The 20,960-nt window shown below is 47.4% G+C and overlaps 1 long non-coding RNA gene across 5 annotated transcripts in view; it reads left to right on the top strand.

Annotated features, from left to right (window-relative positions):
* The window catches only part of LOC146049645 (uncharacterized), a 210,844-nt gene that overhangs the window by 112,109 nt on the left and 77,775 nt on the right, over window positions 1-20,960 (top strand). For all 5 annotated transcript variants that reach the window (XR_014466169.1, XR_014466166.1, XR_014466167.1 and 2 more), the window contains one exon: window positions 6,136-6,252. This is a non-coding gene — a long non-coding RNA (uncharacterized LOC146049645). The remainder of the gene's footprint in view (window positions 1-6,135; window positions 6,253-20,960) is intronic.

Genomic DNA, 20,960 nt, shown 5'->3' with positions numbered 1-20,960 from the left:
CCTCTGTGTATACTTTAATGTGAATGCTGGCTATACCCCCACTGTGTATACGTTACTTTGACTGTTGGTCATACCCCTCTGTGTATACGTTACTGTGACTGCTGGCTATACCCCCACTGTGTATACGTTACTGTGACTGCTGGCCATACCCCTCTGTGTATACGTTACTGTGACTGCTGGCTATACCCCCACTGTGTATACGTTACTGTGACTGCTGGCTATACCCCCACTGTGTATACGTTACTGTGACTGCTGGCCATACCCCTCTGTGTATACGTTACTGTGACTGCTGGCTATACCCCCACTGTGTATACATTACTGTGACTGCTGGCCATACCCCTCTGTGTATACGTTACTGTGACTGCTGGCTATACCCCCACTGTGTATACGTTACTGTGACTGCTGGCTATACCCCCACTGTGTATACGTTACTTTGACTGCTGGCCATACCCCTCTGTGTATACGTTAGTGTGACTGCTGGCTATACCCCCACTGTGTATACGTTACTGTGACTGCTGGATATACCCCCACTGTGTATAGGTTACTGTGACTGCTGGCTATACCCCCACTGTGTATACGTTACTGTGACTGCTGGCCATACCCCTCAGTGTATACATTACTGTGACTGCTGGCCATACCCCTCTCTGTATACATTACTGTGACTGCTGGCCATACCCCCGCTGTGTATATTGGCCCCACCGTAAAGTGGGAGTGTGGATCGTATTGTCAACACCACTTAGGTTGACAGTCATTAGGTCGACACCGTTGGGTCGACAGGTGGCAAGGTCGACTGGTGTCTAGGTCGACATGGGTGAAGGTCAACAGGTGTCAATGTCAACACGGGTTTAGGTTGACAGGTCAGAATCACATTAGTGTGAAATTAAAGTGATAGTTTGTTTAATATATATGTAGCACCCTTCACATTTATTATTACTTCTTACCTAGGTAAGTCCTATCACATATAATTTCCCCTATCCCTTTTACTATCACTTTAATTTCACACTAATGTGATGCCATGGGGTGGTTCTGCTGGGCTGGCCTGGGGGGCCCTGTTCCCTGGACCTGTCCCAGAGTAGTGTTAGGGACTTGTCCTATTGAGGTAACCTGGACGCGGTGGACAAGCCGATACTAATGGCCATTACTATGCTAATAACCTCAAATGCAATATAGCAAGATATTAAAAGGTCTAGCATATATATTTAGTGTGCACCTGCAAACTCCTCCTCCTGCTTGCTGCACTACAAGTCTCAGCAGGTAGCACCTCATATGTCCAGGGTGTGCAGTTTAGGGCCCCTCCCCCTATGTACTATATATTGTGTATTCATACACACTGGAAGGAACTAGAGACGCCTTCCTCCTTAACTTGCACCCCACCCACCTGTCCCAAATTGATTTTAATTAGGTTGGAGTCCCAACATTCAAGACTGCACACCTCAGCTTGGCACTATGAGGGTAAGTCCTACTATACATATATGCTGAGTGTTAGTCTGTGGGACTGTGTTTGGGGCGCAGGGCTCTTTGGGCTGCTGTTGCTGGGCTGCTCCATGGCATCATATCGTATACTTTCAATCACCCCTTTAGTTTGTTTAATATATATGTAGCACCCTTCACATTTATTATTACCTACTGTAGGTAAGTCCTATCACATATAATTTCCCCTATCCCTTTTACTATCACTTTAATTTCACACTAATGTGATGCCATGGGGTGGTTCTGCTGGGCTGGCCTGGGGGGCCCTGTGCCCTGGACCTGTCCCAGAGTAGTGTTAGGGACTTGTCCTATTGAGGTAACCTGGACGCGGTGGACAAGCCAATACTAATGGCCATTACTATGCTAATAACCTCAAATGCAATATAGCAAGATATTAAAAGGTCTAGCATATATATTTAGTGTGCACCTGCAAACTCCTCCTCCTGCTTGCTGCACTACAAGTCTCAGCAGGTAGCACCTCATATGTCCAGGGTGTGCAGTTTAGGGCCCCTCCCCCTATGTACTATATATTGTGTATTCATACACACTGGAAGGAACTAGAGACGCCTTCCTCCTTAACTTGCACCCCACCCACCTGTCCCAAATTGATTTTAATTAGGTTGGAGTCCCAACATTCAAGACTGCACACCTCAGCTTGGCACTATGAGGGTAAGTCCTACTATACATATATGCTGAGTGTTAGTCTGTGGGACTGTGTTTGGGGCGCAGGGCTCTTTGGGCTGCTCCATGGCATCATATCGTATACTTTCAATCACCCCTTTAGTTTGTTTAATATATAAGTAGCACCCTTCACATTTATTATTACTTCTTACCTACTGTAGGTAAGTCCTATCACATATAATTTCCCCTATCCCTTTTACTATCACTTTAATTTCACACTAATGTGATGCCATGGGGTGGTTCTGCTGGGCTGGCCTGGGGGGCCCTGTGCCCTGGACCTGTCCCAGAGTAGTGTTAGGGACTTGTCCTATTGAGGTAACCTGGACGCGGTGGACAAGCCGATACTAATGGCCATTACTATGCTAATAACCTCAAATGCAATATAGCAAGATATTAAAAGGTCTAGCATATATATTTAGTGTGCACCTGCAAACTCCTCCTCCTGCTTGCTGCACTACAAGTCTCAGCAGGTAGCACCTCATATGTCCAGGGTGTGCAGTTTAGGGCCCCTCCCCCTATGTATATGCAGTGCATGCGCAGACCCCCATCATCGTAAAGGATCCAAATTCGGATCAGACCGAACGGGTCTGCATTGGCCCCACCGTAAAGTGGGAGTGTGGATCGTATTGTCAACACCACTTAGGTCGACAGTCATTAGGTCGACACCGTTGGGTCGACAGGTGGCAAGGTCGACTGGTGTCTAGGTCGACATGGGTGAAGGTCGACAGGTGTCAATGTCAACACGGGTTTAGGTTGACAGGTCAGAAGGTCGACATGGTTTTTTTTTTACTGTGTTTTTTTTTTACCCGAATGTCGACACAGTCAACATGGACACAGTTGGAAGTCAACCGAAAGCTCCTCGCATCGCTCACTACGCTCGCACTGCTTCGGTACGGTGCCACGCTGCGCTCGGCACACTATTTTATTCTCCCACCACGCCCTAGTGCATGGTAGGGCATGAAATACCGCCTGTCGGCACATGTCGGCTCAAAAACCAGTAAAAAACATGTCGACCTAACCCATGTTGACCTAACACTGCGTCGACCTAAACCCATGTCGACACTGTCCCATGTCGACATTGACACCTGTCGACCTTCACTGATGTCGGGAAAAAAAGAAGAAGAAGGTGGTGGAGCGCTTGAAAAATCACACTTCGATCAACTGGGTATCACATAAATTGGTAGAAAAATATTTAATAAGCAATACTGTGCACAATAAAATAACACTAATAAGACAATATTAAAATAATAATAATAAAATTACTGCGGACCCTGGAATAGTAGAACTTCCACTTGTTCCTATATGTGCTCCTCTTATTTAAATAAAGATATATATTACCCCTTATTCGTAGTCCATTGGATGGTATCGGGGTATCCAATACTTTGCTGCTGAAGTCCCTTGAGGTGAACCTGGAGATGTTATACAGGCAAGCCCGTAGGGTGCCAGGTGGGTCTCCAAAGATTGAGCAGGCAATGGTATCCCCTTTATTTGTAATCCTTTTGGAAAGTATCAGGGTATCCGATGTTACTGCTGAAGTCCCTTGGTTTGCCTGGAGATGTTACACAGGTGAAACTAAAGATTACCAGGTGGGTCTCCAAAGTTTGAGCAGACGGTGGTATCCCTTGAAGAAAAGTGTCCAAACTTGATGGATTAAATGGAGGGGGGGAGAAGCTGGTTCAAGTGGAATATTGAGCAGAGTCCAACAGTGGGTAAAACCAACGCGTTTCGTTGTTTTCTAACAACTTTTTCAAGGTCCTTGAAAAAGTTGTTAGAAAACAACGAAACGCGTTGGCTTTTACCTACTGTTGGACTCTGGACTCTGCTCAATATTCCACTTGAACCAGCTTCTTCCCCCCCCCCCCTTTTTGGTTCCCCCCCCCCCTCCATTTAATCCATCAAGTTTGGACACTTTTCTTCAAGGGATACCACCGTCTGCTCAAACTTTGGAGACCCACCTGGTAATCTTTAGTTTCACCTGTGTAACATCTCCAGGCAAACCAAGGGACTTCAGCAGTAACATCGGATACCCTGATACTTTCCAAAAGGATTACAAATAAAGGGGATACCATCGCCTGCTCAATCTTTGGAGACCCACCTGGCACCCTACAGGCTTGCCTGTATAACATCTCCAGGTTCACATCAAGGGACTTCAGCAGCAAAGTATTGGATACCCCGATACCATCCAATGGACTACGAATAAGGGGTAATATATATCTTTATTTAAATAAGAGGAGCACATATAGGAACAAGTGGAAGTTCTACTATTCCAGGGTCCGCAGTAATTTTATTATTATTATTTTAATATTGTCTTATTAGTGTTATTTTATTGTGCACAGTATTGCTTATTAAATATTTTTCTACCAATTTATGTGATACCCAGTTGATCGAAGTGTGATTTTTCAAGCGCTCCACCACCTTCTTCTTTTTTTTCCAATTGTCATTTGGGGATTGACCTTCCCCTCAGGTGTGAGCAGCTAGCTAAGCACCACATCTATAGCGCCTTCTTGTTTTTCACTAAGGTGAACAAACAATTTCTTTCACAACTTCACTGATGTCGGCCTAGACACCTGTCGACCTTGCCACCTGTCGACCCAATGTTGTCGACCTATTGACTGTTGACCTAAGTGATGTCGACAATATGAACGTATACCGTAAAGTGGCTGCTGGCAATTCCCCACACTCTGATTTTTATAGGGCAGGGCGCTGACCACCAGGCTGAGCACTTTTTTCAATCGAAAGAGCACATTTTATACTAGAAATTTATATCAGAAACAGAAAAAATTATAAGAATTATGCCCATTACACATTGTCATACTCTGCTATGGCCATTACATATTCTGTCGCAATGACAACACATTATACCACACACTGTAATACCCATTACACCACACACACCATAATGCCCATTAAACATTATACCACAACACCATAATGCCCATTACTCATTATACCACACACGATAATGTCCATTACCCATTGTCATACTGAGCTATGTCCATTACATATTCTGTAATAATGACAACTACACTTTATACCACACAACGTAATACCCATTACACATTATACCACACATCATAATGCCCATTACACATTATACCACACACCGTAATAACCATTACACATTGTCATACTGTGCTATACCCATTCCTTTTTCTGTCATAATGACAACTACACATTAGGGCATACACTGTAATGCTTCTTACACATTATACCAAACACCACAATGCCCATTACACATTATACCACACACCGTAATACCAATTACACATTATACCACACACCATAATTCCCATTACACATTATACCACACACCCTAATACCCATTACACATTGTCATACTGAGCTATGTCCATTACATATTATGTCATAATGACAACACACATTATGGCACACACACTGTAATGCCTCTTACACATTACACCACACACCATAATGCTTCTTACACATTATGGCACACACCGTAATACCCATTACACATGATGGCACACACCGAAGTTCTCAGTGGCACGTCAGCGCGGTGGGGGGCAGCGTAAGGGCGCACAGTGCCACACACAAAAAGGGCAGGGAGCATTTTGAGGTTTTAAAAACGGGCAGGGTGCAGCACCCTGTAAAATAAGCTTAGAAGGAACACTAGTGATATTATGCTGGGTACACATTGGTTAGCTGAAACTGGGGAACGTGCATGTGGCTGATATACCAGACATAGCCAAGCGATGTTCATAAAACATTCAGTGATTTTACTCTTTCCTTTATCCTGAAATGCCATTGGTAATCAAGATGTATATCCAATAAAGATCAATGACTGTATTTAATGTGTCCATTATGTGCTTGGTTGCATTACAGAGGAACATATTAGGCCCATGAGTACGTTACCTCAGGGCAAAAATATCCCATTTTTATTTAGGATGTTGAGCTACCACATTAGTCAGTGTTACTAATATAGTTATATACTCATGTGTTTGTGTATGTCTCCTTGATGAACAGTATGGGCATCCGGTACCGGATGGGAAGGGTTCCAAGAGCCCCAGAATCTCCGCAGCCCTTGACACCTTCCTCCCCTTCTGCTGTGGTGATGTCCGCATCTGTTCCAAACCTCCCGAGGTAGGTATTGTACTTGTGTAGACGTTTTGTTTGAGCCAAGTGTTACTATTCGGCCCAAATATCAACTGCAATAAAGAGAAGTTACTGTCCTCCTTATACTACACACTTGCTGTCCCTTTCTCACGGAGCCACGGACTGCGCAGAGGCCCAGATATCACTGGGAAGGGACAGCGAGTGTGGGACTGTAATATTACCAGGTCTTTATTACTCTACAGAGAATGGTTCATTCATTAGGACAGGCATGTCCAAACTATGGCCCTCCAGCTGTTGTAAAACTACACATCCCAGCATGCCTTGCAATAGTTTAACATTCCCTAAAAGCAAAACTGAGGCAAGGCATGATGGGACACAACAGCTGGAGGGCCATAGTTTGGACATGCTTGCATTAGGACCTTCTCCCTGTTCACTTCCCTATTGTCGACCTAATGCTTGTGTCGACCTGTTGACCCTATGACCCATACCCGTCTTATGCTGGGCATACACTATGCAATGTCTGTCAGACCAGCAGACCTTTTATCGGACCGCCTGAAACCAGCAGATATACGCTATGAGATAGTAGTGTATGGCCACATGATCCGGGTTCCTTCCCTGTAGAGAGAGCATTTCCCCGTAGAGATGGGTCGTTCGTGAACGATCCGGTTCTTTTGAACGGTTCCTCCCAAAGAACGAGGGATCCACCGATCCCAAAATGGTGATCCGGATCAGTTTCGCTTTACATTGCATACAATACAATGCATTGCTTGAGCTCAGCACTGCCACCTTTGGCAGCTGAGATATTTTCTTCTAATTGGAGACTGAGTGAATAGAAAAACATGCCTGCTTGTGCCGTTGCTGCTGCTGCTGCTGCTGCTGTGTCATGTGGAGATCTAGATTCTTCTTGAAGCCCTGAAGGAGGTCAACAGCAGACTCAGCAGAGGCATTGCAAGATTGCTTCACAATCTTCTACTAGTACAGTATCATAGAAAGTTGTGTAGAAGTATGAACACACATTCTCACAGACACACAGACTTTGGTTAGGCAGTGCACATGTTTTTTTTTTTTTACTAGATCTGAGTTTGCTGGGCTGTGTAGTACTTTTAACTTTAATTTGGAGGGGGAGGGGGCCTTCTTTTAACTTTCATTTGGAGGGGGGGGGGGGGGGGGCTTGGCAATGAGCAAATTTAGTCCCCCTTGGCAATGAACAAATTTAATCCCCCTTGGCAACGAGCAAAATTAATACCCCTTTTACACCGCCGCAAAACCCCGGGTCTTCAGCGGGTCAGACTCCGGTCAGCGGCAGTGTAAATGGGACACGCCATGTTCCTTTACACGGGACTTCTACCCAGGTCCTGGGAACTGGATTGTTCGTCAGACAAGCGTTGGTCAGACAGTCACTAGGTCGACATGCAGAAAGGTCGACATGGGAAGAGGTCGACATGGAACGGTCGACGTGGTTTTAGGTCGACATGGACGTTAGGGTGACATGAGGAAGGTCGAAAGGTCATAAGGTCGACATGGGGTTTTTGCTGTTTTTTGACCCGAATGTCAACACAGTTGGAAGTGAAATCGGACCCTCGCATCGCTCACAATGCTTCGGGCACAGTGGCTCACTTCGCTTGCCACACTATTATAATCTCACTCCATGCCCTAGTGGATGGTAGGGCATGAAATACCGCCTGTCGGCACATGTCGGCTCAAAAAACAGTGAAAATCCCCATGTCGACCTTATGACCTGTCGACCTTCCTCATGTTGACCTATAACCATGTAGACCTTGTTCCATGTCGACGTAAAACCACGTCGACCTGTAACCACGCCGACTTTTTCAACACACCCTGTATGTTACCTTGTCATTTGTTTTTTATAAATAAACGTACTACTACTACTAACCACGTCGACCTTGTTCCATGTCGACCTAAAACCACGTCGACCTAAAACCATGTCGACCTTTCAGCATGTCGACCTAATGTCGACCTAGTTCAGTCGACCAAATGACTGTTTCCCCAGGTCCTGACCATGGTAGAACATGACTATGACCTGGGTAGAGGGCAGTCGGTGTAAATGGGTACACTGGATCATCTGACCCGGCTCCCATTTACATCAATGGGGGACCGCAGCATCCGCAGGTTGGACAGGGGGGCACAGACAGCCTGCGCTGCTGTCTGCTATATTCAGCAGACAGCAGCGGAGGAGGTGAATGGATGCCGGTGTGAGGCATCCATTCACCTCCAGGTCTATGGCTGGAGGGGTGCACGGGGGCTGGGGGCAGCCCAGCAGCTTACCTTGGTGCTGGGCTGTCCCTAGCACGGCGATCAGTGGTCCCGGCGGGGATCACCGCGGGCCTGGCGCTTGGAGATGATGTCATTACATTTCTCTAAAATGTGCAATATACAGAACGCTTTAAGGAGCCGCATCCCGCTGTAAGCTCCTCTTCTCCTTCTGACACCCTCCGTGTACTCCCTGGCTAGCAGCTGTACATGTACCAGAGACATGGTATCTTCTACTCTAGTAAGCCAGTATCCCCTAAATGTATCATCGGGGAACCGCTGCAGGTATCTCCGATCCCTGCTGCGATCCCCCTTTCAGCGCCGCCGGCCGCATCCCCATAGGTTTCTATGGGGGATGCGAAGCTGCCCGATGTACCAACATCGGGCAGTCCGGCTTCGCACCCCTGGGCTACCCCCATTCTGAGATGGCGATAGCCCATTGTAGTCTATGCCTACACATCGCACTGCCCGGCTCGGATGAGAGGGCCTATTGGGGAGATATTCAAGGGGAGGGGCTACAGGCTAATTGTAGTAGTAGTACAGAGACCGGTAGCCCCACAGGAAGAGACCCTGAGATATATAAGGGGGCAAACCCAACGTATTCAATATTCAATTATCTACTGTGTTTACCACGCAGGGCTATTCAATTATTAGTCAATTTCCCCTGTGTGTAAAACCATAGATTCTACGGGCTAATACTGTGGAGAACAATCTATGTTAAGTGCACCACCTAGGTCAGGGTTAGAGAACCTTTGGCCCCAGCTGTTGTTGGACTACACATCCCAGCATTCCCAGCAACAGTTTTATCATGGCCAAATAGCAAATTGTAGCAGGGCATGCTGGGATGTGTAGTCCAACAACAGCTGGAGGGCCAAAGGTTCCCCATCTCTGACCTACGACTTTGCTCTGTTTCTGGACTTCCCTCTTAACGAATGATTGCTATTACCTGTTCTAAACAGGTAAATGGGTAAGAAAGGTGTTTCCACACAGGTAATAACAATCAAACATTAAGAGGGAAGTCCAGAAACAGAGCATTGTGTCCCTCCTGGAAAGGGTCATGTTGGGAGGTATGGTACACTAACTCAAACCATAAATAACTGTCTTTTTTACACAAAGTGAGCCGCAGAGCCGCCCAAAGGATCTAGATCTTTTCACTGACCGACCCGGGTCCGCTCAGTGAGCCGTTTTGCCCATCTCTATTTCCCCGTGCCTCCCCTGTGACAGAACTGGTGACAGGATGGGCGGTCATTTTGGAATGTTGGAAATTGTCTCTTGCCCGACAGGCCGATTGGTTGCAGCTACCCACTATGCACTCATTGGCCGGATCCTCTGATAATCAGCCAGTCAGGACAATGATTGCATAAAGTTTGCATATGTATTACAGGAACTTCTCTTGTACGAGGTAAAGGGACGCTGTTTGTAACCATATGTTCTTGTAATCACATTACACTCTTGTTACATGTTTGTTACGGCCTTGACCCACGTTGGATGACGTGTGTAAACTCTTACAATTACGGGACACACTGTCTGTATTATGGATTCTGGGTAGTGCCTGGGTGCACCATGCGATGCCCGGAACTGCTCCGTACTGTGGATGCGTATGCCGGCTTCTTCCTTCATAGTAGCTTTCAGACGGAAACCGGATGCCTGCTTCAGAAGTATCTTCTGTACCCAGTGCGAAGTGGGGCCAAGCCCAGATACTAATGATGACTGCAGTGGGCGGGATAGACTTTCACGTGTGGATTGTTAGTGTACACAGGATACTCCCGCATTACCATATGGAAGTGAGCAGTTTGCCGCGGATGAGTTACATTTACACCCAATCTTCCGGTGACAATATACATATTACTGAGTTATTTAATAGTCCACATTTTCAGTTGTTTTTTCCCTTCTTGCTATCTCTTTATGTGACTGCTACAGTAAGTACAGGACACGCTGAGCAGCTTTATGTGACTGCTACAGTAAGTACAGGACACGCTAAGCAACTTTATGTGACTGCTACAGTAAGTACAGTACACACTGAGCAGCTTTATGTGACTGCTACAGTAAGCACATCACATGCTGAGCAGCTTTATGTGACTGCTACAGTAAGTACAGCAGACGCTGAACAGCTTTATGTGACTGCTACAGTAAGTACAGCATATGCTGAGCAGCTTTGTGACTGCTACAGTAAGTACAGGACAGGCTGATCAGCTTTATGTGACTGCTACAGTAAGTACAGTACATGCTGAGCAGCTTTATGTGGCTGCTTCAGTAAGCACTGTACATGCTGAGCAGCTTTATGTGGCTGCTTCAGTAAGTACAGGACAGGCTGATCAGCATCACCGATGGGGTGCTAGCATTGGCTAGTGCATACACACTTGCCAATGCCAGCCGCGATGAGCGGTGGTGGGGGAGCAGGGTCCATGTTACATTGCTGACAAGTCGTGTGAGTGCACATCATCAGCATTGTGCGTACACGCTAGACCAGGGGAAGCCAACTCCAGTCCTCAATAGCTACCAACAATTCACATTTTTTAGAGCACCTAGCTTGTGCACAGCTGCACTCATTACTCAATGACACATTTTAAAAGATCCATAGGTGGAGCTAATTACTTCATTTGTGATGAGGAAACCTGGAAAACACGCACTGTTGGTAGCTCTTGAGGACTGGAGTTGGCTACCCCTGCATTAGACTAGATCAGGCATTCCCAACCACGGTCCTCAAGGCACACCAACAGTGCAGGTTTTAGTGATATCCAGGCTTCAGCACAGATGGTTTAATCAGAATCCCTCAGATACTAATTAAGTCACCTGTGCTCAAGCCTGGATATCTACAAAACCTGCACTGTTGGTGTGCCTTGAGGACCGTGGTTGCGAATGCCTGGACTAGATTTTGTTTTTGTCATTCCGACCCATCGGATCCTGCTAAAGTATTTAAAATGTCACCTGATGCTTTTTATGTCACCTGATGATAACATTAGGTATTAACTTCCAAAAATGAAGTGGATTTGACAGATATTAGGGGATTCTAGCATTATGTTATTATATAAGTATGGGCTGGATGGGGTAATATTATTAATGAAACTTCCTGTCGGCAGATGTGACATTGAGTGTGACCTCACACATTAACCATATTTGCTTCTTGTCACCCTATATCCAAGATCTATAACATCTTGTTAGACGATGCTAGTCGTGATCTCCCCTGCTTTACTAAAAAGTCGGACAAAGACCTGAGGAGTGACTTAACAGATGCCAATTGGGGAAAAATCCTCCAACTTGCCCATGCTTGCTCCCCCAGCATACTGGTGGTGGAGACACAATATAAAATATTCTCGTGGTATAGATGTCCTGATACTATATCAAAAATGGGGCTGGGCATACCCAATATATGTATATGATTTGGGCATTGTTGCCATCCCTGTAGGGGTCTCAGTCCTGAACGTCAGGTTTAGTTAGAGGTCCTTTTGCTGCTGGTCTGCCTCCTCAGATACGTTGTCCTGAACATAAAACCTGCCTGTAGCGGAGTGGGGCGGACATAATTCGCCCTTCAGCCGAGACGGGTACAGGAGAAGACTAGCTCCGCACGTATCTTGTGGACGTCAGGCTGGGGCAACAGAGTCAGGGAGCAGGTCTTCTGACCACCTACAGAACCGTAACACCGTTAACCTTACTCTCTATTTTTCTTTCTTTTCCTCCCTCTTTCTATGTCTCCTTTGTCAGTACAACCTATGTCAAATTATATGATGATGTGGACTATATTACTCTGCTGTACTGCAATTTTGTTTATTATCTTACATAGGTCTCAATAAACATATTTTGCTCTAACCATATTTGCTAGTGGATATGAAATCTTACTTCTCTAAAATAATGACACGGACAACAGTAATGCCATTAAAATCAGTCAACCTTTTTATTTTGTAATATTTTAAATAACTATGTTGGCAGAGAGAAAGAACGGCCAGTTTACCAGTGACATTACGTCTATGCTGATCCGATGTCCACGACATGCAGTCAACTAAGCCAACTGGCCATTAGCCAATAGAAAGTGTTAATTCCCAAACTCTCCCCCCAATACACCATAGTAGGCCAGCTAGACAGTCAGTGGCCCTGACCCCCAGTAGGGTAGGTCAGACTAGATCAGTCTATTGGAAAGAGGGGTACCGGACAACTACCTGACAATCGGGATCCCAACAGTAAGTGTACCGACATAGGAATTGCGACTGCCGGTGCTCTGAAAAGGGTGATCCCGACTGACAGGGGCTATTTTCCCTTGTGCCATGACCCCCATAGAGGGAAAATAGAACCTTTGGCGAGCGAAGCCAGTCACCGAGCCCACAAGGGGCTTCTTTGCGCTCACCCTCCTGTCAGAGCACTGGAAGTCGGGATTCCGATGTCGGTATACTGACTGTCGGGATCCCGATTGTTGGGCAGTCATACCACACCCTGAAAAGAGAGCGCACCTCCATAAAGCAGCGCATTAGTCACTGGACAGACATTCTTTCCCGCCACAGAGAGGTTGACCAACCCCAACAGGCAAGAAAAAAGAAACAAAAATTGGGCTAGGGTGGGTGGGGAATCCAGGCTAAAAGAGGCAGCCCCTAGCTAGCCTAGAATCAAAATTTCTCCAGAACTATCGAAATAACAACCTGACTAATGCCAAGGGAGTAAGGGGGTGGGATGACTTGGCCCGAGGTGAAAACCTGAAAAACCTGAAAAAACTGCACGGATAACACGAGCCAATAGTGTCACCATGTATTCAGGAGAAAACAGGGAAAATCCCTCGGGACCCTCACCGCTAACGGTGACGAGTGGCAAATGCTCCCAAGTCTTGTCTATTCGTAATGTGGTGTAGAAAGAGGGGAAGCAGATCGTTGAAGGAGCCGCCCCTGACGATCAAGCAGTATAACACTATAATAACAAGGTCATGGAGCAGCTGACCGGTCGACAATGCTCCCAAGTCGTGTCAGCCTTAGGCCGCAGGAGTGTGGGTGGAGTGCAGTAAAAATAATTACCAATCTGACTAATGCCAAGTGAGGGGGGGGGGAGGGGGTGAGACGACTTGGCCCGAGGTGAAAACCTGAAATTCCTGATAAACCTGCACGGAGAACACGAGCCAATAGTGTCACCGTGTATTCAGGAGATAACAGGGAAAATCCCTCGGGACCCTCACCACTAACGGTGACGAGTGGCAAAATGCTCCCAAGTCGTATCAGCCTTAGGCCGCAGGAGTGTGGGTGGAGTGCAGTAAAAATAATTACCAATCTGACTAATGCCAAGTGATGGGGGAGGAGGGGGTGACACGACTTGGCCCGAGGTGAAAACCTGAAATTCCTGATAAACCTGCACGGAGAACACGAGCCAATAGTGTCACCGTGTATTCAGGAGATAACAGGGAAAATCCCTCGGGACCCTCACCGCTAACGGTGACGAGTGGCAAAATGCCCCCAAGTCGTGTCAGCCCTAGGCCGCAGGAGTGTGGTTGGGGTTTAATAGAGGCAGCTGTAAGCTGATGGGATGGGATAGAGCGGTTGTGATGGTGCGGAATGCAGAAAAGAGTGTAAAGAAAATAGGAGCGAGAAGAAAACCCAAAATGTCCGCAGTAGTGTGTGTGGAGTGTAGTAAAAACAAATACTAACATGACTAGTGCTAAGTTAGGGGGTAGGAGGGGGTGAGACGACTTAGCCCGAGGTAAAAACCTGACAATCCTGATAAACCTGCACGGAGAACACGAGCCAATAGTGTCACCGTGTATTCAGGAGATAACAGGGAAAATCCCTCGGGACCCTCACCACTAACGGTGACGAGTGGCAAAATGCTCCCAAGTCGTGTCAGCCTTAGGCCGCAAGAGTGTGGGTGGAGTGCAGTAAAAATAATTACCAATCTGACTAATGCCAAGTGAGGGGGGAGGAGGGGGTGACACGACTTGGCCCGAGGTGAAAACCTGAAATTCCTGATAAATCTGCACGGAGAACACGAGCCAATAGTGTCACCGTGTATTCAGGAGATAACAGGGAAAATCCCTCGGGACCCTCACCGCTAACGGTGACGAGTGGCAAAATGCTCCCAAGTCGCGTCAGCCCTAGGCCGCAGGAGTGTGGGTGGAGTGTAATAGAGGCAGCTGAAAGCTGATGGGATGGGATAGAGCGGTTGTGATGATGCGGAATGCAGAAAAGAGTGTAAAGAAAAGAGGAGAGAGAAGAAAACCCAAAATGGGATAACACCTGTGAGGAGAGAGATAGAAGGAATTACCACGATGTACGGTGGAGAAGATCTTCATGTTCTCGTGTATTCAGGAGATACGACACAGGACCGGCCTCCGAGTGGACTGTCTGCGGCACACAGGACAGCTGGGATTTGAGTCCGTCCACACGTAGATACAGCTCGGATGAAATCTGTGGCCACAGGGCAGAACTGTCACCCGCTCTCCATTTTGGAACTCCATAATACAGATCACGCAGGATTGCGGCTCTTCATCCTCAGCAATAGTGCACGATGAAAATGCGCTGATCTCCAAATCCAAGGGTGGGACATTCTCCCTGTTGAGATGTATCAGCATGTATTCGGGGTTACGACTGTCGATGTCTACCTCCATGGCCAGGAGATTCTGTCCGTTGACCTCTACAATCATGGCTGGTTGGTTAAGCCCACTGATGAACACCACTTCAGACGACAGGAGGTCTTGCTCGTTGGTCTCAACAAAGATGGTTGACTCTGGGTTCTGCTCGTGCATCTCCAACATTCTGTCATTGAAATACTCCCTGTTGATCACTTCCACGGAGTCTGATGGATTCTGCCGGCTGATCTCTTCTACGATGTCTGCGTAATTCTGATGATGTTCAGCTGGAGGATCAGAGGCTGGATGAAGTTCCCTGGGACCAGGGATAAAAATGGGTGAACGGCTTCGGGCTCTGTTCTCCCTCTGAGATGTTTCGTCTCGGGTTTCCTGACGAGATCTTCTTAGTCGCTCGGAACGCAGCCTCTCCACAAAAACGGTCTGCGTAGAATCGTCTGAAAAGATATACAGTACCTTTATATTGTAGCTATAATTACTAGATAATTGTTAAATAACTATTATTAATAAATAACATGTTCAAAGCAATTGCTGATCAGCAAATTGAGTTACAGCAATCACATTCGGAATAGAATACCGTATTTTTCGGACCATAAGACGCACTTTTTCACCCACAAAATGTGGGAGAAAAACTATGTGCGTCTTATGGACCGAATGTGGACAGCTGGAGCGAGATATGTGCAGTGACAGAACATTGCTCTCACACACACACGCCACGCAAGGAAGACCCAGTCTCCTCCAGTCGGGAGTTGAGCCCACACAGCTGGTGGAGGAAGCGACACCGGGTAGAAGGATCACGTGACCCCGAACACCCGGAAGTCACCCCCGCTGTCGGCACTGTGGAGCCGGGTTTGAGATTCTGCCGCACACAGACCAAACCAGGAGTACTTCAAGGACCAGCATCACTTCGAGGAGGACCGGAGGGAAGCCACTGTCTACACAGGTTAGAGGTGTACTGGGACGGGATGCCAGCCCCCTGCACCACCAACCTGTGACTGCCCGCCAAGCCATTGACTCGGTAACAGGCCAGTACCCTTCTCCCTTACCCACGAAACTGAGTTTCACCTTCTCCCCACCCCCACACCCCTACCCCACTCTCCAAGCTGCAGCCCCAGCAGGGTGGAAACCACCTCTACCCCACTCTGCATCCCTCCAATATACCAACAATTATCCAAGCGCCCCTAATGTGCAGATGTACATATGTATATGACATACCACAGGACACATTGATAAATAAATGGTATTCTGACACAATTTGTTATACTGCTGTTCCTCCAGGCATCCGCAGACACTGTGTGTATAGGAGGGGCTGCAGCAGCCACACAGTTGCTGCATGTGGTTATTGTTGGGGCTTCACATCTCATGAATCTATGTATAATACCACACTTGCTGTAGAACCACTGTCCACTATTATTTTATAGTGCTATGCCAGGGCATTGGGTTTCAGCGACTGTACCTGAGCACTGTGGTTCAGAATATTTTTCCCCCGGTTTTCCTCCCCAAAAACTAGGTGCGTCTTATGGTCAGGTGCGTCTTATGGTCCGAAAAATACGGTACTTTATTGTTTACACTACAACAATGCACTGTCAACAAAAAATTACACACAAGTACCTGCCCAAAAAAAATCAACAAAAACATTTCCCATTTCAGTGTTTATCATTCAGCATACAAACAGCAGTTGGAAAAAAACTGTTTAGCATGCGCTTTGTACGTACCGGGACACTGCAGAACCGTTTTTTCGATGGCAGAATATCAACAACCTCATAATTATGATTTGTCAGTGATGAGAGGCAGAATATCAAGGTTATATTTTAAGGTTATATTTTAAGTGAGTTTTTGTAATACCCCTTTCACACCAGCCTAATTTCCCGGTAAAATTTGCCAGGATTTCAACCAAGCAGGGTTGTTCACGGGTTCAACCCGAAGTCCTGGCCGTTTTGAAAGAGGTACTGGGTACTAACCCTGGTTACTGGTCCATGGTGCGGATGGTCAGGCTGGGGATCCACACAGGCGGCGGATGAAGATGATGCAGCTCTCCGGTGCCCTAACTCCCGCCGGAGAGCTGCGTCATCTGCACCTGCTGTCTGACCTGTGTGGATCACCGGCCTGCACCGAGGACCAGCAACCCAGGGTGAGTACTCTTCACCGGCCTCCGCCACCATCCCAACTACCCCTGCCTCCTGCTGGCCTCCTCTCTGCCTCCTTCCCACACCAGAAAATGCAGAGACTTTTCTGGTGTGAAAGGGGCCAACCCGGGCATGATCCCTGGGCCGAATTCCTGGGTGGTTCCCTTCATTTTCTGGTGTGAAAGGGGTATTATCGTTTGTTAGAAAGATAACATTACAGAGCAATAATAGCCAGTTGCTACCAGATATAGTATGCGTGTGGATGGGATGGCATGGGTATTCTTTGTGCCTGGAAATCCTTATTTCTAGAGTTATTTTTATGAGTTTTTTTTATTTTTATATTTGTCTATTTTTTGGCAACTTGATGAATACCTGGGGCCAAATGTAATAGGGTGAGAGTTTCAGAAAGTGAGAGATTTTGGGAGAGTTTTCCCATGTTTTTTAAAGCAGCAATCAATTACACTGCAAAGCCAGGTTGATTTTGCCATATAATTGATTGCTGCTTTAAAAAACATGGGAAAACTCTCCCAAAATCTCTCACTTTCTGAAACTCTCACCCTATTACATTTGGCCCCTAGGGTGACATTCTATGCTATGCGCTAAATGCGCATGTTTAATTCGCACATCATATCGCCGCAAATCGCCTATTTTCAATTCGCATTTTTCAGCCTAAATGCGCATATTTAATGTGATGCGCATTGGAGGCTGAAAAGTGCGAATAGGGGCGATTTGCGGCGATGTGGTGCGCTGTTTTTAGTCCTGAAAATGTGCGATTTTCATGTGTGAAAATCGCACATTTGCAGGACAGCGCAAGGTGTAAAAAAAAGAACCGAGCGCGGGGTCCCCCGCCCGAGTGTAACCAGCCCCGGGCTCACTGAGCCGGTGCTGGTGACATAAAATCAGGGTCCCCCGAAAAATAGGGGTCCCCTTGATTTTATGAAACCAGCACCAGACTCAAGGTCCGGCGCTGGTTCCCAAAATACGGGGGACAAAGTGACTAGGGGTCCCCCGTATTTTAAGAACCAGCACCGGACACAACCAGCCAGCAGGGTAATGCCACAGCCGGGGGGAGACTTTTTATACAAGTCCCCCCGGCCAAAGCATTAACCCCCTGGCTGGTCAGCATGGGCAGGGGTCCTGGGGAAGTGGGGACCCCCCCAATGAAGGGGTCCCCCCCCTCCAGGACTTACCAGCCCATGCTGATAGTCCGGGGCTGTCCTCCATGCCCCTGGGCTGTGGGCATGGAGCTGATGCTTTGTGTAAAAAAAAGAATGTAAACTATTGTTTTACACTGGCGAACTATCAGTCCCAGCAAGCCTACCCCGCATGCTGGGACTTGGGGAACCACAAGTCCCAGCATGCGGGGCATTAAAGGGCCCGCTGGCACTTGTAGTTCTGCAGTGTAAAAAATAGTGCACAAAATCACACTGACATCCTGTGAAATAAAACTTTAATACACACAAAACACACTGATACTTACCTACCTTGAGCCCGTAGGTCGGTCCCTGGATCCTGGATTCGTCCTCCGGGGCTCCAGGGCAGAAGAGTCCGGTTCCGGGGCCTTGGTCCTGGTTCCGGGGCTGGTCCTGGGGTTCCGGGGCTCCTGGCGTGAAGAATCCGGGGTCCGGGATCCGTGGTAGTACAGAGGGGTACCTAAGGAGGAAAATCCAACTCACCTGCTCCCCGGCGGCGACCTCCGGTGACAGCGCTACTCCAGACTGGTACCCTGCTTCAAGGAGTTGGTCCGGCGCTGAGATGTTTCCTCTTCGCCGTCTCTGAACAGAATGATTTCTCGGCCAATCAGGAGCCGAGAAAGTCGGCTCCTGATTGGCCAGAAATCATTCTGAATATAGACGCAGACGGAGTAACATCTCTGCTCTGGATGTGCTGAGATGTTACTCCGTCGGCGTCTATATTCAGAATGATTTCTGGCCAATCAGGAGCCGAGAAAGTCGGCTCCTGATTGGCCAGAAATCATTCTGAATATAGACGCCGACGGAGTAACATCTCAGCGCATCCAGAGCAGAGATGTTACTCCGTCGGCGTCTATATTCAGAATGATTTCTGGCCAATCAGGAGCCGACTTTCTCGGCTCCTGATTGGCCGAGAAATCTTTCTGTTCAGAGACGGCGAAGAGGAAACTCCTTGAAGCCGGGTACCATTCGGGAGCAGCGCTGTCACCGGAGGTCGCCGCCGGGGAGCAGGTGAGTAGGATTTTCCTCCTTAGGTATCCCTCTGGACTACCACGGATCCCGGACCCCAGATTCTTCACGCCAGGAGCCCCGGAACTCCAGGACCAGCCCCGGAACCAGGACCAAGGCCCCGGAACCGGACTCTTCTGCCCTGGAGCCCCGGAGGACGAATCCAGGATCCAGGGACCGACCTACGGGCTCAAGGTAGGTAAGTATCAGTGTGTTTTGTGTGTATTAAAGTTTTATTTCACAGGGTGTCAGTGTGATTTTGTGCACTATTTTTTACACTGCAGAACTACAAGTGCCAGCGGGCCCTTTAATGCCCCGCATGCTGGGACTTGGGGTTCCCCAAGTCCCAGCATGCGGGGTAGGCTTGCTGGGACTGATAGTTCGCCAGTGTAAAACAATAGTTTACATTCTTTTTTTTACACAAAGCATCAGCTCCATGCCCACAGCCCAGGGGCATGGAGGACAGCCCCGGACTATCAGCATGGGCTGGTAAGTCCTGGAGGGGGGGGACCCCTTCATTGGGGGGGTCCCCACTTCCCCAGGACCCCTGCCCATGCTGACCAGCCAGGGGGTTAATGCTTTGGCCGGGGGGACTTGTATAAAAAGTCTCCCCCCGGCTGTGGCATTACCCTGCTGGCTGGTTGTGTCCGGTGCTGGTTCTTAAAATACGGGGGACCCTAGTCACTTTGTCCCCCGTATTTTGGGAACCAGCGCCGGACCTTGAGTCTGGTGCTGGTTTCATAAAATCAAGGGGACCCCTATTTGTCGGGGACCCTGATTTTATGTCACCAGCACCGGCTCAGTGAGCCCGGGGCTGGTTACACTCGGGCGGGGGACCCCGCGCTCGTTTTTTTTTTTATTTAACCATTTATTTTACTTTTTAAAGCTGAACCCTGCACAGAACATTGCGATCTGTGCAGGGTTCTGCCTAATTCACCTAACAGACCCAGGTCTGAAATAAGTGCGATAATTAGTCACTTAAATAATGCGATGTGCAAATGCCCATAGCATTAAATAAGCGACTTGTATACTTTTCTGTGCGCAAACATCTGGATGCGATAAAAATGCGAATTAATCTCGCATTTTTATTCACCAGACCTTTACGCACAAAATATGTGATTTCAGCCCCTGTGCGCATCCCATTAAATCGGCGATTTAATGGGAAAATGCGATAGCGCCATTTTGTGGTCTAATTACCGCAAAATCGCGCTAATCGCAGAGCATAGAATGTCACCCCTAGTGTCTAAACTAGAACTTGAAATCACCAATAATCCACTACATCAGTATATGTATACAGAATTTATATGTACATTTTATTAAAGTTAAGCATTCAAATCAATTTAACATTACAAATGTTATTATTATTTTTGTTTAAGAATACGATGGTGGGGACCTCAAAAATGTGTGTTTCTTTGGGCCTCTAAGAACCTCTGAAAGAGCCTGATAGTACCAGACCAGAACCCAGTGATTACCATACAGAACCACCATAAGTGTACCATGGAGTCAGCCTGTGTCACATGGGTCAGTGATTAATAATGTACCATGTCCACTTGAACCTGATTTACCAATCCCAACCACTTTGTG

The sequence above is a fragment of the Crinia signifera genome, chromosome 12, assembly GCF_055691185.1.
Source record: "Crinia signifera chromosome 12, ASM5569118v1, whole genome shotgun sequence".
Lineage (NCBI taxonomy): Eukaryota > Metazoa > Chordata > Amphibia > Anura > Myobatrachidae > Crinia > Crinia signifera.
Note: the sequence above shows the minus strand (reverse complement) of the source record. Positions and strands in the feature narration are given on the sequence as shown.